Source organism: Drosophila takahashii, chromosome 3L (genome assembly GCF_030179915.1).
Source record: "Drosophila takahashii strain IR98-3 E-12201 chromosome 3L, DtakHiC1v2, whole genome shotgun sequence".
Taxonomy (NCBI): domain Eukaryota; kingdom Metazoa; phylum Arthropoda; class Insecta; order Diptera; family Drosophilidae; genus Drosophila; species Drosophila takahashii.
Window position 1 is genome coordinate 23,541,805 of NC_091680.1, and position 22,515 is coordinate 23,564,319.

Genomic DNA, 22,515 nt, shown 5'->3' on the forward strand with positions numbered 1-22,515 from the left:
AATTGGCTTGGGAGAGAGAGCGGTGAAAGTAAAAAAGTGAATATTTCGAAATTTGGAGCTGTTGGGGCCGGTGGGGATAATTGCCCCCTCTCAATGTTTTAGTTGTATTCCTTTTGAAAATACCCGTCGAATGAGGGGTCATTTGTCAAAATCCGACGCTCCGTTCAAAAGTTATAGCCAAAATAAGATTTTCTTCGTCTTCCCAAAATGAAAATTTAATTCTGTTTGTCAGTTTGTCAGTTTGTCAGTTTGTCAGTTTGTCAGTTTGTCCAAAACATGTTTTCTAAGTTTTGAAAATTTGATATGACGTTCATCACATCGATATAAAAAACTTTTGTTCTACCACTTTTGGAAAAACTCGCTAGTTTAGCGGGAAAACAGCTATAAGTAGCTAAAATTCGGAAAGCCGTAACTTCTATACTACTAAAGCTACAGACTTGTGCTGCATCTCGTTTGAAAGGTATTTTGAAATGCTATAAACGCCATTTATATGCAACTTGTGTAAATGTAATAGTTAAAAAAATATGAACAAAAGACAATTTTTTAAAACTTTTTTTTTAGCTTTTTTTTATTTTTTTCAAAAACGGCTCTAACGATTTTCTTTAAAACTTTAAACTGTATAGCCCTTGAGATTCCTTAAATTTTGGTATATAACACATTACTGTAAAAAGTCACGTTTAAAAGTTATTTTTATACGAAAATAGCCACTTTTGCAAGCTCGAACTACTAACGCTCCCTGAGTATTGAATTTTGTGTGAGGGTATCCGAACTGTATTTTAGGGTCATGGAATCAGTAAATTTGCACTTAAGAGTTCCATATAGGAATCTTTTGTTCTACGACTTTTTTAAAAAGCCGCTACTTTAGCGGGAAAAAGCTAAAAATAGCTACATTTCGTTAGTTTGTAAGATCTACACTACTAAAGGTACAGACATGTGCTATACCTCGTTTAAAAGGTATTTTGAAATACTTCAACGCCTTTTTAACTGAATTCGTTAAAATACAATAGTTTAAAAATTATGATTTATGACCAATTTAAATTTAAATGTTTATATTAGAGCAAAAGTAAACAAACAAAAACTTCTGATATCAAATAAAAACACCTCTTAACGAGGTAAAAAACTAGTGACGAACGCACCTTCAACATACAAAAGTTCTGATATCAACATTTGTGACGAAAAATTATTACACTCGTCATTAAATAGACTTTCTAATATTTTCTCATTCGGCACGCTGCAATAGAAAATGCCTGTGAAGGGAAAAAGGCTGGAATAGTTTGCTAGGGCGGGCCGTATGAGAAAATATTAGAAAGTCTATTTAATGACGAGTGTAATAATTTTTCGTCACAAATGTTGATATCAGAACTTTTGTATGTTGAAGGTGCGTTCGTCACTAGTTTTTTACCTCGTTAAGAGGTGTTTTTATTTGATATCATATTCGTGCATGTAACGGGCAGAAGGATCCTGTTCCGAAACCGGAAAATATGTATGTAATTGATATTTTCGTTTATGTCAAGATCACGGTACTTATAACTGGGCTTAGAACCGAAAAAGGTTTCAAAGTTTCAGAATACTTGATTTTCAACTGACTAAGACTCTTCAGTCCCAAGTTAAGAAAAGAGTCTTCTGAGTGATCATTTTTTACACTTAAAGGAAACGAAACTTATAGATTGTTCCTTAACAAAACAAATCTGAGAACGGGAACATGTAATGATGATCGATTAAAGAAAGCTAGGATTTTACTCTAAAGCCTACTACTTTTTATGATAGCCCACCGTCTCGAAACGCAAACAACTTTCCTTGCTCCTTGCAAACCCATAGGTTTCCTACACATTTGTTTACCAATTTGATCGAACAACTCTCGCATCATCGACTAGTTATTATGCCCGCAGGATAACGAGCGTCTCCAACCCAAGGTGGTTTCCTCAGCTTTGCCTTTGGGTTTATAAATAAGAATGCCATCGCAGCAGAAAACGGAAAACTGTGAACCTTTCTGGCTGGTCGGTTCGGGTGAGATGAAATGGGGGGACTTGGGGGAGTTCGCAACCTTTTGAGCCCGTCCGAACATTTGGATGGGTCGTAGTTCATTTCGCTCTCTTTGCCTTTCCGCTTTGCTAGTAAATTCAAACACTTTGGCCTCTTGGCCATGGAGCGGCAGCAGGAGAAGACAATGGTTCCACAATTTGCAGAAAAGTCGCTTGTAATAAAAGTGCTGGCTGGCACTGCTGCTGCAACCGAATCGTATCTGTAAGATACACAGAGCAGCGGGAAGAACACAGAGACTCCGGCAGCGACTAGCAGAAGGCAGAGAGAAGGCTACCAGCATTTATATTGTATTTACCTACTTGTTTTTTATTATCTACAAATGCTCTTACCCACCTTCCGCCACCCCACTAACCCGTAACCCCTAACCCCTTCCAGCCCCTCCGGTTCAGATCTAGTTCTATACGCTCAACGAAGCTGAAAAAACAAGTCGAGCGTCGCCTGCACTGCGCTCGGGGTATAAATATTTATCTTTTTTCTACTCCTTACACAAGTTCTGTCTATTCTATTTCTATTTTTTCTCCGATTTTTTCATTGTTCTCTCTTTGTTTTAAGGCAATCGGAATCGAAAACAAAATCGCTGGCAGCTCGAGGAGCAGGCAAAAGTTCTCGGGAAGGGGCGAAAATATTGTCTATTGATTGATTGTTTGTTCTACTGCACGGTGCGCATTATTAGATACAATTTATTGTGCAGCTATGTGGAATGGCAGGCGCTGCCTCGGATTATTGTTTATTTTATGACACGTGCCACAACTCCTCACCCATCCACAGCCACTGCCTCAAGCCCCATGTTCTTTCGAAAGAAGCTCTGGTCGGGGTCCTTGACACACGTTGAGGCCTAAGCCTTTTGCTAATAATGCCAATAACTTGGAGTCCACAGAGAGACAACCAGAGTTTGACCATCAGTATTGTTACAAGAATAAATAACAACCTAAGCCAAGGTTCGAACAAAGACTGCCCTGTAAAATGGAAAGCCCACGCCAAGATTGTACGAATTTTTTGATTTTTATAGCATTTAATATATTTTTATTTATTTATTTATTCTACATTTTATAAACTAATAGATAACCATGACCTTTACACCAAAAAACTATTTTTCTTTTTTACAGCCATAGAACATATATTTCTAATTTAATTTTGAATACATTAATGATTAGAAAGGACCATCTAATCAATATACCCAACTTTTAGGTGGTGTGTACTGAAACAATATTAGCAATATTTTTCTTTAGACAAATTCCCAATGCAACTTAATAAAATGGGGGAAAAACAGGACGTGAGTTCAACATCACCCCAACAACTGGCCGATTTCAAGTTTTCCTTTCTATACACATTTTTCTCCCTATTCTCGCCAGATCTCCCTTATCTCTTCATCATTTCCAATCCCAATCTCTGATATGCAAATAAAGCAAGAAAAAGTCCGAGCAAGACGTTTGTAATTGTTGTTGTGAGCTTGGCTTGACAAAGACCAAAAGTTCCCTCAGTTTCAACAGTTGGCATAAGCATGGGTGTGTAGTATGGTGAGTATGCAGGATGTGAGGCATGTGTGGAAGGCAGCAGCAGTACAAGTGGCTTTCGAAACGGTCTTCATCTGGGCCTTCCCTTTGTTGCCAACGTCAGTTAGTTTAGTTACTTAATTGAATAGTTTGTTTTTGACATAATCTTTATGGGTCTTTTGTTTTTAATACCAATCCACACACACCCACAAGTATGGGATCCCAATACTTGGCCGCTCATGCTCCAGAGGAACCTGACTAAGTCAGGGCCGAACAAAGACGTCACACGAGGACTGACACATCGTTAGGCATAAAGGAACTTGATTACAATCAGAAGGAGCCCGATAACCAACATCGAAGAAAGCGTGGGTCGTATTCAAAGTTTATGTGGCCCATAGCGTTATTATCTGGTGTTAAATGTTATTAACTTGATAAACTCTGATGGTATCATTCAATTCAACTCCCAGATTGTAGTAGTCTTTTAAGAAGATTGGCTAAATATATTTTATTTAATCCTACTTGAGATATATCCTTTATCGAGTTAACCAATTACAGAAGGTTCACAATGGTTTTTAAAATATTTTTAACATTCCCCATCATGTTCTATATCATATCAGGTTCACAAGCTGACTACTTAACCTAATACTCCTTAAGTGCTGAGCTCCTGGAACTAACCCTTTTTGGAAGCTGGGTTACTCGCAGTTTTTTGATGAAATGGAAGTCAAAGGACTTTCCCTTATTATATAGCGACAAATAAAATCGATTATAATTTACAAGAAACACAATCGTTAAGAATTGGGGTTCCAGAAATATTTAAGCAATATGGGTGTTAGAGTGGGCGTGGTTTTTTGTGCTGCGCAAGTGCCTCTAGAATCTGCATGATTAATCCCATCTTTCAACCTTTCTAAACGGGTTATTCACATTTTACGATTATTCTTATAAAATAGCTTTCAAAAATTGTCCACAAACGGGATTGGTCCTTGAACATTTTGAACGGTTTTTATTCTTGTAGAAGATACAAAATATTATTGCCTATATTTACCAGGTTTTAATTTCATGATCAATCTTGGCTCTTAAGTTTCTGTACCAACTCAAAATAGCATTAATTTCTGCTATAATCGCAACTTTTGGTTTTACCCACTGTCTCACCTCAACCCAGTCCTGACCAAAGTCCAGCCTCGTCATCGTCATCCTCCTGATGACCGGCACAAAAATCTTAGCCCACATGGACGAATGCGTCCATAGAAAAGGCATTTGAAGCCTTCACATTGTTAGGATAGCCCGGTTAGTCAATGAGGTCAGAGAACAAAAGGTCCCGACCTCCTCCGCCACCGACAACGTTTCGTAGCTCCCAAAAGCTGTGAGAAAGCGCCTATATCGCCTTTGAACTAAAACTGAACGCAGCAAATTACAGTTACTGGGGCTTCATCATCCCGATCATCGTCAACTCTGCAGCCTCATCATCATCTATGGCATCGTTATCCTGGGCGAGGGTGTGTGTGTGTTCTTGGCACTTTAGGCGCCGTCGATGGCAGCTTATTGAGTGGCTTGTAATGTGTTGATGAGGGGTGGTGGGAGGTTGGTGGGAGGTGGTGGTTGCCAGTTCGGGCATCCTCTGTTATTGTTTTATTGTATGGCCACTAGGAGGTCCGTTGCCTGGCCAGGCCCATTGAAACTATGCCCTGTGTGTTCCTGGTTAATTAATTTCTGAACTGGCCAACAAAGGCCTCCGCCCACCAGGAGTCGCCTCCTGCCGCCATTCTTACTCCGATTAGGACAGACTGATGAAGTGGCGCCTTCGAGAGCTTACACGCAGCTTAGCTGCTCATCTCGGGCTCCGATTTAGTTACAAATTGACCGTATAAGGTAAACAATCGGAGGGCCTCGAACCGTTTTCCCTCATATTTAATCAACCTCGGGGCGAAGGCCCGGGAAATTAGTAAGACTTCCCCATCATTCGGTTTTCGGTGCGCCCTGTATTTCTTGGGCTCCGTTTATTGAGTTGCTTCTGACCCGGGGCCATGGGTTTTTATACGGTTCCCGGGTACCTTTTTCCATCTCCTTTGAACAAAACAAACACCGAAGGGTGAAGCTGGAGGATGGGCCGGCACAAAAGCGCATAAAGTCCAATAAAAAGTGTGCAACAAGGGAAGGCAACAAGAACTATCTTTTCCATAGCCAGCAACTCTCGTTATCTGTTTTCGGGCCTTTCTTTCTGCCTTCTCCCTTTTTGCTGCTGCACTACTAATCCAGGCCATGAGCTCTGTCCTGGCCATGAACAGGGCAGAGCAGAGATGGCCAGGACCATCCTTGTTTGCTTTTGGCTTGTTACATTTTGATTAAAAAACGCCCACGCGCATAAGTCGAAGGGGGACACACGGGGCAAGCGAGATGGATTGATAAAGAGAGCGGGATGGAGAGATGCGGACACTTTTATACACCCGTAAACCGTCTAGCAATCGAGTCAAATGTTTGACCCCCAAAAAAAAAACCAAAAACGAAAAACAAAAGGAAAATGTCACAATAGTGCAGTCAGCGACAAAAAAGAAATGTTAAGTTCGCATGGGGGCAGCAGTTTGAAGTTTTAATTGAACATTTATCAAGTCAATTGGGGATATGTTTCTCACAGGAGACAAGGCCCTTACATTTCTTACATCGTTTTCTTCTTCAGAAAGACGTCTTTTTAGTGCGCCAATTAAGGAGATCAAGCCTGGGATGTTAAGCCACATACATACGTATTTCAATTTAGCAAAAAATACATTTAAGAGAAATCAATAAAACATAGTGTATTTTTAATATGTATTTGAAATAATACTCTCTATTTCCAATTAAACTACATAGTTTACAGTAAATATCTTTCAATGTAAAAATATTGGACCTACGAAAGTATGCAACCACATTTAAAAACAAGAGAGAACGCTATAGTCGGGTTGTTGTCCCGACTATCTAATACCCGTCACTCAGCTAAAGGGAGTGCGAACGCTGTACTCGGGTTGGTATCCCGACTAATAATCGTAACTCAGCTAAAGGGAGTGCGAGGGAGATAGATATATAATTTTTGATTGCGTATAACTTTTTAATGAATGGTCCGATTTGAAAAATGTCTTCTACATTTCGATAGGTATAAATATACACAACAAAAATGCATTTATACTTCTGGGAAATCTTTAAAGATGTGGGCGCAGGACCCATTTTAAAATCGTTAGTAGGCGATTGTGGGCGTTAGAGAGGGCGTGGCGCTCGGCTAAAATAAACTTGCGCTGCGTAGGAAGCCAAAGAATATGTGTGGGAAATCTCAACCTTCCAGCTTTTGTAGTTTCTGAGATCTCAGCGTTCATACAGACGGACAGACGGACAGACAGACAGACAGACAGACAGACAGACAGACAGACAGACAGACAGACAGACGGACAGACGGACATGGCTAGATCGACTCGGCTAGTGACCCTGATCAAGAATATATATACTTTATGGGGTCGGAAACGCTTCCTTCTAGCTGTTACATACTTTTGCACGAATCTAGTATACCCTTTTACTCTACGAGTAACGGGTATAATAAATTCCATAAATATTGGTTTAGTAAGAACTGTCTCGTTACATGTTAAAGAAGAAAAGAAGATAACTTATAAGCAAATACGATCAATAACAACGACGCTATATGAAATAGTCGTTCGATTTCGATAGAAATAAATTCCAAATTTAGAATTATTAAAAGAACAATATTCCCAGGCGTAGGATGTTAGATTAGTTTAAACAACAAAAAAGCTGAGAGACTAGTTTGCGTAAAAACAGAAGTGCATGGCTTGATCAAATCTTTTGTTGATGCTGATCAAGAATATTTATATCTTATGGGTTTGGAAACGTCTCCTTTACTGAATTACAAACTTCTGACCGATATCATCATGTCCTCAGCAAGCGTATAAAAAGTTGCAGCAATAACAGTATCTTGCAAGAAAAGGTTAATCATAGTTCGTTTTAATTGTGTCAAACATTCTCTGATTGCCGAGTCTCACTTGTATACACTTATAAGTGTTATAAACAGCAAAGAAATCCGTTGAATATCAAATGTGACCGAAATATGTACATTTCAGCAAAATAATCCCAAAGACACAATCCCAACCCAAACAAAAGATTTATCAAGTTTTTGTCAGAAAACATTTTGTTATCATTTCCGGGGTCCTGCTTCAGTCCGTCTGTACACTGACTTTTGAAATGGAGCACGAAATCCAGCTCATCCCAGGCCGAGACCCAAAACCACTAAAGTTGAGCTCCCAATAACTGTGATTGTGTTAATTTAAATGTCAGTCAAGTAATATTTTTGCACACAAGCAATGGACGACGATGGGATCACTAGCCAGGACCCCTCTCACTGCCTCACCGCCCCTGTACATTTGGTACGTGCTTTTCGTGCATTGTGTGGCATTGGGGCGTACGGGACGTAGGCGTGGCCAGGGCTAAAAGCGGATAATCTACCGGAAAAAAATTTTTAAAATTCGTAACAGGTTCAAAGGAAGTGAAAATGTGTTACTTGTTTGTGGAGCAAGAAGAGTGTGCGGTGTTTTTGTTTTTTGTTTTTGGGCGGGGGTCTCCTTCCTAAGTTAAGCTGAGCAGGGGGTCGCCGACCAAGGGCAAACGCATGTGCAAACGCATGAAATTTCATTGCTTGATTGTCGGGCATGTGTACGCGTATCTGTGTGGCTACATAATTTTGCGCTTGAATTCATCTCCGAGCCGTGTCACGCTTAGCTCCGCAGGAATGGGGCGCCGAAGAGCCGCCCTAATCTCACGAGACCCGGGGAAGCCGACCAGCGAGCCGCCTGCATTCGTTAGGGAAAGCAAATACTGAGCATCAGCCCCAATAGCCGAGGGATACGAATAGGCCCTTTCCACGTCCCCAATCTAAGGTGGCTGCATTTACAATATTTTGTTTACTTGGTCGAGGAATTTGAGCTAAGTCGGGGTGTTTGTCAACACTTAACCCAATAGTAGCTTTAAAGAAAATTCATTTTTATTCTCAAAATAATGGTCAGAAAAATTAATCTGATTAAAGTTGATTAAATATTAACAATTAAATGAAGAGATAAAATATTTGATCCGATAAAAGCCCATCTAAAGAGTACAAGAAAATCGTAAATGCCCAAACCATATTCGTCTTCATATAATTTCCGCACTTCACATTGTTGAGGGCAATTGTAGGACAGCAGAGGAGCGTCAAAAGGCAGTCAAGGGAAGGCCGAGTGGTTCATGTCCCGGAGGAGTGTCCCCGGGACTCCCTCAGGATGGTGGCGTATGCGTGATTTTTTCATCCGCCCGCTATGCTAATTCAATTTTGTTTGCCTTGTCTACACGCCATGTAATGAGTAGCGCAAACAGCGGCAAAAAGATAATGATGGCGATGATGATGTGTTCGCAATTCCCAACCCCCCGGAGCGGCTGCCCGGCCACGTGGCCATGTGCCCCACCATCTCCGTCCCGAGTCACGTGCTCCGGGTCGGACGTCCTCGTCCTTCGTTTGGGCATCTGGCGCACATCATTTTTTACACGCAAATGCATATTTATTTTTAATTAAAAACTTATTAAAAACTAGTTAAGCATCAACTGCAGCATTTTTAATTACTTTCTACAAAAGCCCGCTCTATCCACCTCCATCTCGCCACCACCCCCACCCCTCGCTGGCACTTTTTGCATTCTCATCAATGCAAAAGACGTTTGCATAAAGCTCTTCAAATGAAGCGCCCAGCGGAGAATCCTCAACCCCAATAACTTACCCTTTGGCGCCGATCAGCACAGTGGAATGAGGCGTTAAGAAAAGGAAATTAAAAAGCACAAATGAATGAGCATTGCTATTGCAGCTGGTATCCCAAAACAATTTATTTGGATTTAAAGGAAAGGCTTTAAAATAATTGTAAAAAAATTTATAAATATGTAAAAATTATGTATTATTTAGGCATGTGTTCGAGGTTTATCTTTATTGTCATCTCTACATTTGCGACAGAACTTGCCGAAACCCAAAAAATAAGCAAAAAAGCAAGTTCTGCGTTGAAAAGGACTTCGGACTATTCAACCAAACTTTCACTCTCTTCCGTTTGGCAAAAAATGCGTTCTTTATTCAAGTGAGGTGCAGGGTCACCCTCCTCCGAAATCTTTCCTCGCATTTTTCCAATGAACTTTTGTCCACTGTGACCCGCGGGTTCTGCGCTGACCCTATTGACTCATCGTTGATGGCTCGTCCGGCGGCTGCTGCTTCTGCTTTTGCTTCTACTGCTGCATAGATTTCAATGGTTCAACATTTGCCTTTGGGTGGCGTTGCGTCATCGGTTCCTTCAGACCCCGTAACCCCTACCCCCGTCCCATTACCCGCTGGCCAACCAAATTTGCATTGCTGATATTGAAAGTTTTTTGTTGCTGGCCGCACTTTTCTCCTCCCATCTTTTTTGTTGTCTATGATTTATGTTGGTTCGTTGTGTGGGCGTGGCACGTCTGCATGTTCTGCGGTTGCGTTTTTAGGGCTGACGAGCAGCTTCCCCCCTTGGTCCCATCATCCCTTCCGATCCCTCGCCCCGCACCCTGAGTCCTCTTTGCAATTGGAATTCAAAGTCCTTTTTGGTTTGGCAATTTTGTAAGCGAAATTGCCGCTGTCTCGTTTTTCTGCGTTTTCATTTTCATCGCTCGCTTCTTTTTTTCTGCCGCGCAGTTATTAGAAGAAAATGTTTTCCACTTTTTCCCCCAGTTCGAGGGTCACAGTTGGCCTGGGTTTTTCCCTGTGTGATGAGGGTCCTTCCTGCGCTTCAGCTTCTTTCAATTTTCGTTGGAGTTTTTTGCGAAGGGTTAACAGGGTTGACATCTTGCGCTGGGAATTCCGGTTTCCGCTGCAGTTTTCTTTGAACCAACGCGAATTTCCCACTCTCGTTTCTTTTCGCCGCTCTCTTGTTGCATTTTGGGCAAAACTTTGAACCTTCTATGCGAATATTTGGAAAAAAATAAGGTTTTAAGGAATTTAAAAGTGATATTAAGGGAGAATTAAAAAGGACCCAACAACTCTTCCGTACTTTTACTTTCTTTATCCAGGGATCGTAAGACTAATTCTCCGAATTACACAATGGTCCTCAAAGGCTTCTGTGACACCCCTGATATTATCATTATTATTATTATATCATATCATTATCATATTATTTATCATTAGATTTGCAAGGCGAACTTCCCAATTTTTAATTACTAATTATTAAAAAAATATTAGAAAGGAATACCAAATTTTAGTATCTTAAAATGAATACACAGCGTATGTATTATGTTACTTTACCCTTGTGTTCCGATAGAAAATTAACTATAAGTCCCCCTTATTTTTCTTATAATAATCTGTTCTTCGCCTTTGCCTTTTTCTATTTGTTCCGTCCTAATTCCATTTGTCAGAGGTTTAATATTTATGTATCTGGCAATTCAAATGGCCATAAATCAAGCACTTAAATCCCACAGCCCCCTCTACCCAACCGACCCCACCACTCCTGGATATTTATGCTGTATAAAAATATTTGGGACTTTCGGAATTATTTAGTTTCTTCTATTGAACCATGAATGCATAGAATATTATTGTTGAATATAATGCTTGAATAGGACCTTGGCATATTTTTGTTGGCAATTTATGTTGCATAAGCCCTGACCCGCACACACATGCAAAGTATATGTTTCCATATATTTTTGATGCCACTTGCTGATTTCACAGTTGAAGTGCTGCTAGAAAGCTGGTTGAAATTAAATGGCAAAGTCAGAGGCGAAGGGGCCAAAAGCAAAGTTTCTCTGTACTACCAAATATTTTTGGCCAACGAACAGCTGACTCTGACTGTTCGTTGGTCCAGTTTTTCTTGTTATTTTTTATGCGCCGACCCAAAACAGCAGCAAAAAGCGAAAGCTCACACATAACTCGTCCTTCTCCTTTCCCATACCCGTCCCCAACCCACCTCACCATGTGTGAGTTGGTTGTCCTGTCCGTCTGTGTTATAAAAAGGTTTGTGCTACATTTACATTATGGCGCTCCAGCGACAATAACAAAAACAAACGGCATAATCTACAAGAATAATTGAAGAAGGCGCGTTGAATGGAGAATACTGAACACCCTACTAAAATATGTTTTGTAGGTCATATTAAGAATTAGAGGTATTATAAAGAAGAATATAGGGAGATTTAGATTACTAATGTTAACTAAAAAGTTTAAAAGGAGTTAAGGTTCGTTGTCTTGTTTTTAACCGTTTGTTCCTAATAACACTGCCACATGAAACTTAAGAATTCGCGAGAGTATATTTTTTTGTAAATAATTTTATTTAATGTTTATTCTGCGAAAATCACAACAAATTTTACATTTTTTATTAATTCAGATTACTTTTATGGAAATTGTGGAAATCTTATTCCTGCCCTCTTTTAAAAGAACTATGTATTAGCCAATAAACCCTAAAATCCTGGTAGAGTATGCACAACAAATAGTCGCCTTTGGCTTGGTAGTCATCTCGGCTCAGTGTGGTGCACACACCCTTCACACCTTGCCGTGCCCTTTGCCGCCCCCTTTCCCCTGTTCAGCCCCTTTTTTTGGCGGGCATTACAAAACTTTTGCCTCGTTTCGGTCTGCAAGTGTGTTTGTTTGTGTGTGTGTGGGCAGGAGTGTGCTTGTGGCAGGCTCAGGGATCGCAGACATACATAATTGAATGCTTGAAAAAGGCAGGCCGACAACGGCAGCAGCAACAACAATAGCAACAACAATGGGCCTTCTAACATCCTGGCCATGTGTCTGGCTGTGCTTTGGCCTCCATTTCCAGGCTGCTTCGTTTGCTTTTGCTCCTGATGTGGTGGTGGTGGTGCATTGCTTTGGGCCAAAACAAGGAATGTTACAATTATGTTCTCTTCACACTTTTCAGCAATTTATGTTTGGTATGTGGATACCCCCACTGTGCCTCCATTTCCCGCTCCACCGCTTAGCCACAGCTTGACACTTGAAAACGGGGGCCCACAATAATAATAATAAGGACACCAACAACAAGAGCAACAAGAACAACAACAAAGGGCCCTGCTTAGTTGGCCTTCTTTGGACTGTGGCCTCTCGGGCCGTTTGCAATTATATTTTTCCCTCTGGTTAGTTATTGTATTTATGTCGCTTAAAAAACCTTGCAACTTTTGGCCATGATTTATGCCTTTGGAATTGGATTTTCACTGCGCCTAAGCTTAGGTCCTCACTCTCCTCTTTTTTTCCCAGCTCGCCGCCCACTATTGTTTCTCGGCCTTTCTTCTGGGCGAGTTTCTTTCGGCCTGGTCGGCCTCATTTTCGTTTTGCGGGGGTTCCCTCGTTTCCAGCCTGCGTCAACAATAATTCATGACAGGAACACAAGTGGCAACAGTTTGTCAGCGAGGCGTGTGCAGCTTTAAGCTTTCCCGCCACTAGGATTGCCCTTTAAGGGCCACCCAATTCGCTGTTCCGAATGTCTGGCACACGAAATGAAGACAACCGTTTTCAGAGAAGAACGTGGATGCAGCTCTGTTCTATACTGAGAAAAAGTGAAGAATGTTGGGTTTAAATAGAAGAACGAAACAGTTAAAATTTAATACCTTTCTTATAGCCTTTTTTTTGCAATTTTTAATAAGAACTATTTTTTTTAAGTTATTTTTATTTAATTGAGGTATGGTTTTATCGACTTTGATTTTTTTGTGTTTTACAATTTATTGTGGGATAAAAAGTTGACGAGAATGTTGGGTTTAAAACGGGGAACGGAACTGTGAATATTTATTACCTAGCTTATTAGCCCGTTAAGAAATGTTTTAATTATTTATTGTATTTATTTATTTAAAAAAGAAAATCATTTATTTCATTTATACATTTTAGTATTTGCTAAAATGCTGATATATTTTTCTCTGCACACAGAGTGAAAACATCTGCAATTCTTCTCTTTTATTCTTACGTTATGTTATGTGGGCTTACCTTACGTAGACGTATCAGCTGCCCCCATTTTGTTTTGAGAAATGCGAACAAGAGTGGGGTGGTGACTGGGTGGATTCGCTGATGCTCGCCCGACTGCACTGAAACACACAATGGAGTTATTCCAACGGAAAAACACATGCACTTCCGTCGATGTTGACAACGTTATGGCGGGCGTAGCTTGTGAGGTTTAAGGGGACCACGGGGTCGGTCGGTACCAGAGGGTTACCTTTAGCCGGAGAACGATGCCATCGGCATCAGCAGCAGGCCTCAGCACCCTCGCGATGAGAAGCCATCAAGGGGTGGGGTAAAGCACTGTAGGTGCGGTAATTGAAGCATATGGTGTGACGGCGAAAGTATAGCTGCTGGCGGTACTTTAATGTGACGCAGGGTGCAAAATATTCTGGGTTTCCTTACAAATCTCTTTTAACAGAAAATTGGGTCGGTAATCGAATTAAATAACTATTTTTGTTCTAAAACATTTGCAACTTTAAATCATTTTTCCTTAATTTTCTTAAGTAAGACTTTCATAAATCGGTTTGAGAAAATATTAAAATACAACAGCCTTATTACAGCCTTAGTAAACCTATTTCTGGTTTAATTTTTGAACCGTAGCATACTACTTGAGTGGGTTACTTTGCGCGTTAGGGATAATTATCCTTTTAGACTGCAGCTCATTTGAAGGATCCCTGCAGACCCAACCAAAATCGCTACCTAACACAGTTCCCTTACCCATTTGAAGAGGGGAAGTCCCTCTACAAACCCGCCTCCATTTTCGTTCCACTAGAGCGTGGCAACCTTCCCAGTGCAAGGCAACTCGTAAAATGCAAATAATGCAACCAGCACCGAGAATGGGCACAGTTAGGGGGCGGGAACTGGGGATCGGGAGCTGTAGTTGGAGGAGCGATATGGTGCGGCAGTATGACGTCGCCCAGACTATCGCAAACGATGCTAACTGACGACGGCAACTGGCAGTGACTGCCAAAGCTTTTTCTTTTCTTTTCCACACCACCTCGCCACCGCCCCCTCTGCTTTTTAGTATTTCTAGTGTAACTAGAAGATTTTTCATATTTTCTGGCTGCTGCTGCTGCTCAGCTCCAAAAATGAAACCGAGCATGCAAAACGAGGCGACGAAGATGCAGTCGTCGAAAGTGGTCGGGGTAGTACTGCAAGTGTGAGTGCAGATTAATGGATGTTGATTTTACAAATTCAAATGGCAAAAATATGCAAGCAAGTGTAAAAGATGCCAAGCACTGAGAGGAATTCGTTTATTTAATTTATAGGAAAGGTTTATGAAAAAAACTTTTTTGAATTACTGAAATGAATGAACGACAAAATAATATATTAAAATTAGAAGAAACAAATAAATTTAATTTAATTTTATAAAATGCATACTGTCCAAAAATATTTATTTAAAATGTCATAGTCAAAAGTCCTCTTAAACATTTCTTTCATCCAAAAGTTTACAGAATACCTTAAATCATTTTACAAATCCTTTTCATGCGAATATTTACAAAATCCCTTAAATCACGTTTTAAAACGAAATCTACCTGAGATTGGTTTTCTCCTTAGGTATATACATATACTGGTTATAAATTTTTCATGAGATAACATTAGCGAAAATATTTTTCCGAGTGGAGTTGTCAACTGAGAAGCTGGTAGCTTTACTGTGACTCCTCGCATCTGCAACTCCCACTATCTCTCCTGCTCCCACTCCCGATCCGACATCCTCACCGGCTTCCCAGCTGGAGCTTTCAATTCCGATTCCGATTCGGAACCCGAATCCGGGTCCCTGTCCCACTGCTCCGTTGCAGATCTCTGCCGCGCTTGGCATTGTTGTCGCAAATGCGATAACTTAGCTACCAATATGCGTTGACTGCCAAAGGGGAGTGGTAATGGGGATCGGGGAGTTCCAGGAGGAATTGGATTGGGGACTCCTCCGTATAACTCACTGCATGTGTGTGTGGGTGAGCAGCAGCATATGCACGGCTGCATTTGTCAGCGAAGCACAAAAATGAGACAAAGTGACGCAGGCTGCCGGGTTCCCATCTCTCTCTCTTTCACTCTCTTTTTACACCCACCAAACCCATACCCATCCCCACATCGCCAGCAACTTGAGCATAGAAATAAATGCGCATTTATGGCTGGCAATTCAAAAGTCTTTAAGATTTTCACATTCCATGCATTGTGTGTCTGCCAGGGACAGCAGTCGGACGGAGCCAGAGTCATTTTTTTATGCACGATACCCTCGTGAATTGAAGTCATAGAGGGTATGCTTATGAGAAAGTTTTGCTAGCCATATTAAAACCCTTTTCTAGCCAAATCAAAAAGAAGTTTTTTTAATGGGACTTTCATTTACAGTCGATTTACAATAAAAAAATCTGTACTTCTGAAAATCGTATCTATTTTAACGCTAAATAACATATAAATATATGGAATTTCATTATATACCCAATGTCAACCTTGTTAACGAGATATTCCTGGTAAATTCCCTTTTAAAAGAACTAAAACAAGAAAGGAAGCTAGCTTCGGCCAGCCGAAGCCTATATACCCTTGCAGATCATTCCTGTTAATTAACAAATCGCAAAAATGTTCAATTTTCTAATATTTCTCATTAATTTTCCGATCGTTCCTACACTCATAGAAATTTTTACCCTAAATCGCCCTAAAAAACTGACTTTTCGCCCGTGGATTTAGAAAATTGCCCATAAATCGTATCCGCTGGCGATTCGCCCGTGTGTTTAGAAAAATTTTCTAAAAAGTCCCGATGGAAATTTGGTTTAATTTAGGGTGATTTTTCTTGAAATAAGAAATATTTTCCTGTTTTTAGGGTGATTTGCCTAATTTTAAGGTGTATTTTTCTAAAATTAAGGGCGAATTTTCTGTTTTTATAGGCGAATGCCCTAAAAAATTAGACAAATTAAAAAAATCGTGTTTGAGCATGCTTAACTGAATTTGGGAAGCATGTTTTTTTTAATCGTCTATATTCTGGGAATTCTGGGACTGCTTTAATTAAACAACACCGGCGGAGGACACCGTTTCATATTATTGTATTGGTGTGTAGCTTATATGGGAGCCGCGTTAAGAGGGGGGCCCGATCTATACAGCACAGCCGTTAGAACTGAAAAATCATGTTTGTAAATGAATTAGGGAAATAAATATGAGGAGAAAAAAGAACTTACTTTTTTTAGTCAGTGCGAGAATCGAACCCACGACCTCTCGGTTTAGAGTCTAACGTCCTACCGCTGCACCACAGACCCATCGCGCAAGACGACGAACAAACTCTGCACACATCTTATTTTCTTGAGGTCTACGTTATAATTCGACTAAAGGCAACTAAACCGTATATTTTTTTCCTGACGACTGTGACAATTAGTCCCGTTTTCTTGCCCGCAAACACAAAGTATGCTTTTAACTCAGAACTCCCATACGTTTTTAAGGTTTAAAGACTACTTTAATTTAAAATTCGGACGAAAAAATGTCCTCAGTATTATAATTTTTACAAAAAAAAAAAAAAACATAAAAATCAAGTTGAATCACACAGGGTTCGAACCCCACGACCTTAGTCCTCATATAGCAAAGTTGAAAGCGCAAGTGATTAGACCGCTGGGCTACCGAATTTCACACTTTTGAAGTGATTTTTAAGGCGAATCGCCCTTGTATTTAGAAAAATTTTAGAAAAAAAATTAGGGCAATTCGCCGTTGGATTTAGAAAAGGTCAAAACGAAGCAAATCGAAAAAAATCGCCCTAAATATTAGAAAAATAGAAAAATTAACCCTAAAAATATTTTTTTATGGTCACCTGCCTTAAATTTATGGCCAATTTGTCGTAAAAATAGAAAATTTTTCTCAGTTCAAAGGCGATAAATTTTTTAGGGCGATTTTCTAAAATGTAGAAAATTATTTTTATGAGTGTATGGCAGCTATATGATATAGTCGTCCGATTTTGATCAAATTAAAATTGAACGTCGGAAATATTTAAAAAGAGTCATATCCTAGAGTAGAAGATAATACAATAAAAACCAAAGAATTTCCTATTACTTTTCCATTAATTTTCCGATCGTTCCTATGGCAGCTATATGATATAGTAGTCCGATTTTTTAAATAATGCATTCGAAATTTAGAAATATTTAAAAAATAACATCCCCAAAAGTAGAAGGTAATATTTCAAAAAAAACCGAAGCTAGAATTTTTTTAAGTTTTTTTTTCCGATCCTTCCTATGGGAGCTATAAGATATAGTTGTCCGATCCGGTCGGCTCCGACATATATACTACCTGCAATAGAAAGAAGACTTTTGGGAAAGTTTTATCTTGATAGCTCAAAAACTGAGAGACTAGTTTGCGTAGAAACAGACAGACGAAACGTCTCCTTCACTGCGTTGCAAACTTCTGACTGAAATCATAATACCCTCTGCAAGGGTATAAAAATACCATACTTCCATTTAATTTTCTTCTTTTATTTCACATTTTCAAATAATAAAGAGATCACGTAAGATTTCTAAGAAATGTTTTTAATTTTAAGCACCCAAAAAAAAAACAAATTATTTAGTATCCTTTTACAATAAAGAGCAAGTTAGCTCCTAAAATTGATACGGGTAAGAGTGAGACGGCAATGTAAGCGATATACGCCCAGTATCAAGATAAAATGTCTTAGGACTTATATGAAACTACAAGTGCTTTGCATGTCCTTGCCACAAAAAAGGGAATGAAATAGTCGATCCCCTATATCCTGCCGCCCCTTGCGACCCTTTTCGCTGGTGGAGCTGCTGGTGGGACTGCGTGCAGTGCACATAAATCGAGATCCGCACCTTCTTCGGCATTGTCAGGATACGAGAGGATGGCTTTCCTTGCCACCGCCTTGGCTTTAGCCTTTGGGTTGCGTTGCCTTGGAGTTTGGTGGTCCGCCTCGGTTTTGGCCTGGCTTGGATGGCTGGATGGCTTGGCTTGGCTGGGTTAGATAGCGATAGCGATAGCGGAGGCAAGTGGCATGACTATGACTAGGAGCGACATTGTGCGATATGATAGCCGGAGCGGGACGCGCTTTTATTGTCGTTGTAAATCGTTGCCGTACGTTTCGGCATTAATAAAAGTTAGCAAATAACTTGACAGACCGAGATAGAGCATGGCGCGAGCGAGATGGCACGATGGCCGCAAGTGAAGCGGGTTTCGGTTTTCATTTTTATTGTGCTCGTCATCAAGCTGATTGTTGATGACTGCCTCCAGCTGCCGCCGAGCCGAGTCCCGTCCTCTGGGAGTGTCCGGGTACGAGGTCCTGAGCACCAGGGACCGGGAATCCCCCCTCCTTTGGGCGGCGATATTCATGCCAGGCACAAAGAAATTGAGTAATTTGTTGGGTCAGGCGGTCAGCGCTGTGGTTTGCATAACCAAACAGGTTAGCTTTTCAGTCGCCTCTTCCTGTATCCTGTTTCGGTCCTTCCCTTCTGATTGATGTCTATGAGTGTGGAATCTTGCCCCAGTGGAAAAGAGGTTGGCAGAAATAACTGCATTCGAATTGCAGTTGGGGCGGCTGCGGGTGGGAGAAACGGAACGGTGAGGACACGTAGCCAAGTTAGATGAGATTTTGCTGCTCTAATCTTTTCAACTGCCCTTCAACACGAGCTAAAGGTTGTGTGCCAGGCTGCTTGATAAGCAAATTGAAAAAAGAGTGTACCAAATAAAGACACATTAGATGGTTAGGAAGTTAAACAAGAAGGTTACACACATTTTAGATTTGAATCAATCCATTTTTTAATGAATTACACTTTTATTTTTGTATTCTTTAATAAATTTTTTTAGGGTTTAAATGAATTTCACACTAAAATGAAATAGAAGATAAAATAATTTAAATTTTAAAATCTTATTAGCCATTATTCAAAACGCAAATATTAAAGAAAAAAGTTTTTAATTTTAGTTGGTAGAATACTAAACTCTGAATGAACATTTTTGTTTTTTTTTATTAAGTTTTGTTTTCGTATTTTGTGCTGTTTTGAGATCTCTTCGCCTTCGATCAGCTCTATTCAGAGGGTCCTGGGCTGGTGTGACGGGACTTTAGATAAGCCGGCACGCACAGACGCCTCCTGTCAGCAGCCGAAGGACTCTAAATTACAAACACACAGTCTTGCAGGCGGCAAGATGGGGAAACAACAGCGAGAAGAGCCGGAGTGGAGATGGTGGAGTCAGGTGGAGTCAGCTGCAAATAGATTAGGCAATGAATTGATGCATACCTGCCAGCCAAGTAGGATGCAAAAAGGACGTGGCAGGAGGCAGGAGGAAGGTCCTGGGAGACAGAGAGAGTTAGGAGTTGAGAGTTGTGATAACCAAAAACCGCAAGAACCGGGAAGAAGTTGCCTCTAGGAGCAAAAGTCACAGCCAGAGCTGCATATTGAGCAGAGCTTGATAAAGGGCTTTGGCCCTGCCATGAAATTGGTTATTTTAACTCTGGCTCTTTTTGTTGGCGTCGGACTTGCAACCTGCAAGTTTCCTGTGGCAAAGCCAGCCACGAAGATATGCAAGCACAAAGGCGACGGGGAAGTTGAACTGAAAGCCCCAGCCCAAGATTAATGGGAACAGGAACACGACGAATTCGGGCAAAAAATAACTGAGATCTTTAATGAAGGAAAGCTTAAGCCGAGGCTTCAGCTTTTCAAATGGCATCTCGTTAGCGCTCAAGTGATTCAACAGAATGCTTAACATGCCTAATGTCATCTGACACAGCGCTCAAATTAATAGCCAGCCACTTTTCACCTGACCGGCCCACTGCCGCCCACTGGCATCCACTGGTGGGGGTGAAATTCTTACGCACAATGAAAACGTTACGTTTTCCCAGCAACGTTGCGATGTTCTTTCGGCTAATCCGCAGCGCACACATCAAAAAAGCGGCGAGGGGCGCTCAAGTACGGAGCGTTTATAACAGAGCCCTAACAATTCCACATAATAAATGGCCGCGACTCGGTCCCGGAGTTGTTCTCGGCTCACTCTCGGTCTCTCTCCGATTTTATGCGTTTTCCTTTCGTATAGTACTTGGCAATAAAATGTGAAATGCGAATGCCAAATGTAAGCGATTCACATATATACACCGGAAGAAAAATGGTGATTCATAACGGATAATTATTAAAGATAAAAGAAACCAAATACTGAAAGATGCCATGGAAAAAACACTTAAAATGCTTAAGTTTATAAAAGCTAAAGTATTGTGGAATATTTCAAGATTTAAGATATGTTTTGATATGCTTGAGACAAAAATAAATATAAAGCATGAAACTTTATTTTTAGCACTGATTTTTAATGATCTTAAAAAATATTAAAAGTCAAATTTCAGTTTTTCAGACTTATGATAAATCAAAATTATTTTTATAAGGTTCTTATTGTAGGTACAATATTTTATTAATCGGGAACCTATATATAAGTTCTTTATATGTTAATCCCCAACTTATATTTTTCCCCAATGTACTGCCCCACACACATACATGTCGAGGAGAACTGGCCATTATGACTAATGGTTGACATTTAACATAATCTGCTTAAGATGATTATTGAAAATGAGTGCCACTTATGCCAAATGTTGCGTCATAAATATTCATGCACTCTCTTCGCAAGGAAAGGAGCTGTCCAAGAAGTAGGCGTGGCAGGGGGAAATAAAGCCAGGGGTTAAGGAGGGGGAAGAACCATCGCGTTTATAGGAGACGCCTCTGCTAATAGAAAGTCGTCTTGCCAGCGAAAGGCATAAAAACTTGGCAACATGATTTATACATAAATATATGTTGTGTGCACAAATCCCCCTGCCCAGCCACATCGAACATAATGCATATGTATGCCTCGTATTTCTGTATTTTTATGCACTCACTCCAAAACCAAAGAAAAAATAAAACTCATTTCGAGTTTCGGTTTACTGTGCGTGTCTGGCCGCGAGTGTGAGTGCGTTTGAGTCCGGCATTTGATTTATTGGAATTTGGCGTATATTTTACAATTTAGCGGCCATAATTCATTTTGTCGGTTTTGGCGATGCGCTCCCTCTGAGTGGAGCATTAAGATATGCATATGCAGTTTGACACTTATGATATACAATGGGGCTTACACACTCACCGAAGATGCGGCTTAAGGGATCCCAGATGCGAGTGGGTAGGAGGAGTTAGCAGGGAGATCAAAGAGATGATTAGTATCCACAAATGGAAAGGCCATATGTAATGCGCTAATGCAAGTTGAGGCTAAATGTAGTCGGAAGCTTAATGCATTAAAATAACAAAAAAGAATAACGTAATTAATTTGTTTTAAGAAATATTTTTAAAACACTGGTTATTACTGCCTACTTATATTAAATAAAATTCAAAAATTAAACTAAATAAATAGATTAAATTCTAAGCAATAATTAACCGTGCAATAATGTATCTACAAATGTTAGTGCTGAGTAATAACTACTGTAAAAGTATTAAACTTGTATTGTCAGAATAGAAAAATAAATAAATCTAATTCTAAGTATTCCTATAAAATAAGTATAAAAAATTTCTGAAATATTAAATATTAATATAAAAAATAATATAAGTAATATAATTATATATTTTCATATTTATAAATTTAACAGTTCCAAAGTAGTTTCACATTTCTGAAAACTAATTCTAATCTAAAATTGTATGTTTCGGCATATTCGAATTTTTCCACGCACCCATAACCTCTAACTCTTTCCCCCTGGCCTTGACCCTCTCCCTTCCAGTCCGACGCTCAGCCGACAGCTGTTTGTTGGAGGCCGTTCCCGGGTCTCCTGGCCATATTGCAATTTCCATGGCCAGGCTCGAGGGCGTAGATTTCGGGCCTGGCCTGCGGTTATGTTAATGAGCTTGCACACAATTAGCAGCTGCTGCTGATTCTGGGCGATCGGGGGTCTGGAACGGAGGCGGGGATCAGAGGATGGCACTCCGAAACGTTTCGATGTAGTGGCATTTGTGCTTGTCACTTCAATTATGGTAAATATTTAATGCAGCAGGGCAGGCTGGGCCGCGGAGGTCGGGGAGGGCAGGGCGTGACCATATA

At 40.3% G+C, this 22,515-nt stretch overlaps 1 long non-coding RNA gene across 1 annotated transcript; it reads right to left on the reverse strand.

Annotated features, from left to right (window-relative positions):
* Positions 1–19,376: 19,376 nt before the first annotated feature.
* On the reverse strand, positions 19,377–21,784 carry LOC138913163 (uncharacterized). The gene is made up of 2 exons (XR_011418808.1): positions 21,574–21,784; positions 19,377–19,681 (listed from the first exon to the last, which is right to left on the reverse strand). It is a non-coding gene; the product is annotated as an uncharacterized lncRNA (long non-coding RNA).
* Positions 21,785–22,515: the final 731 nt, after the last annotated feature.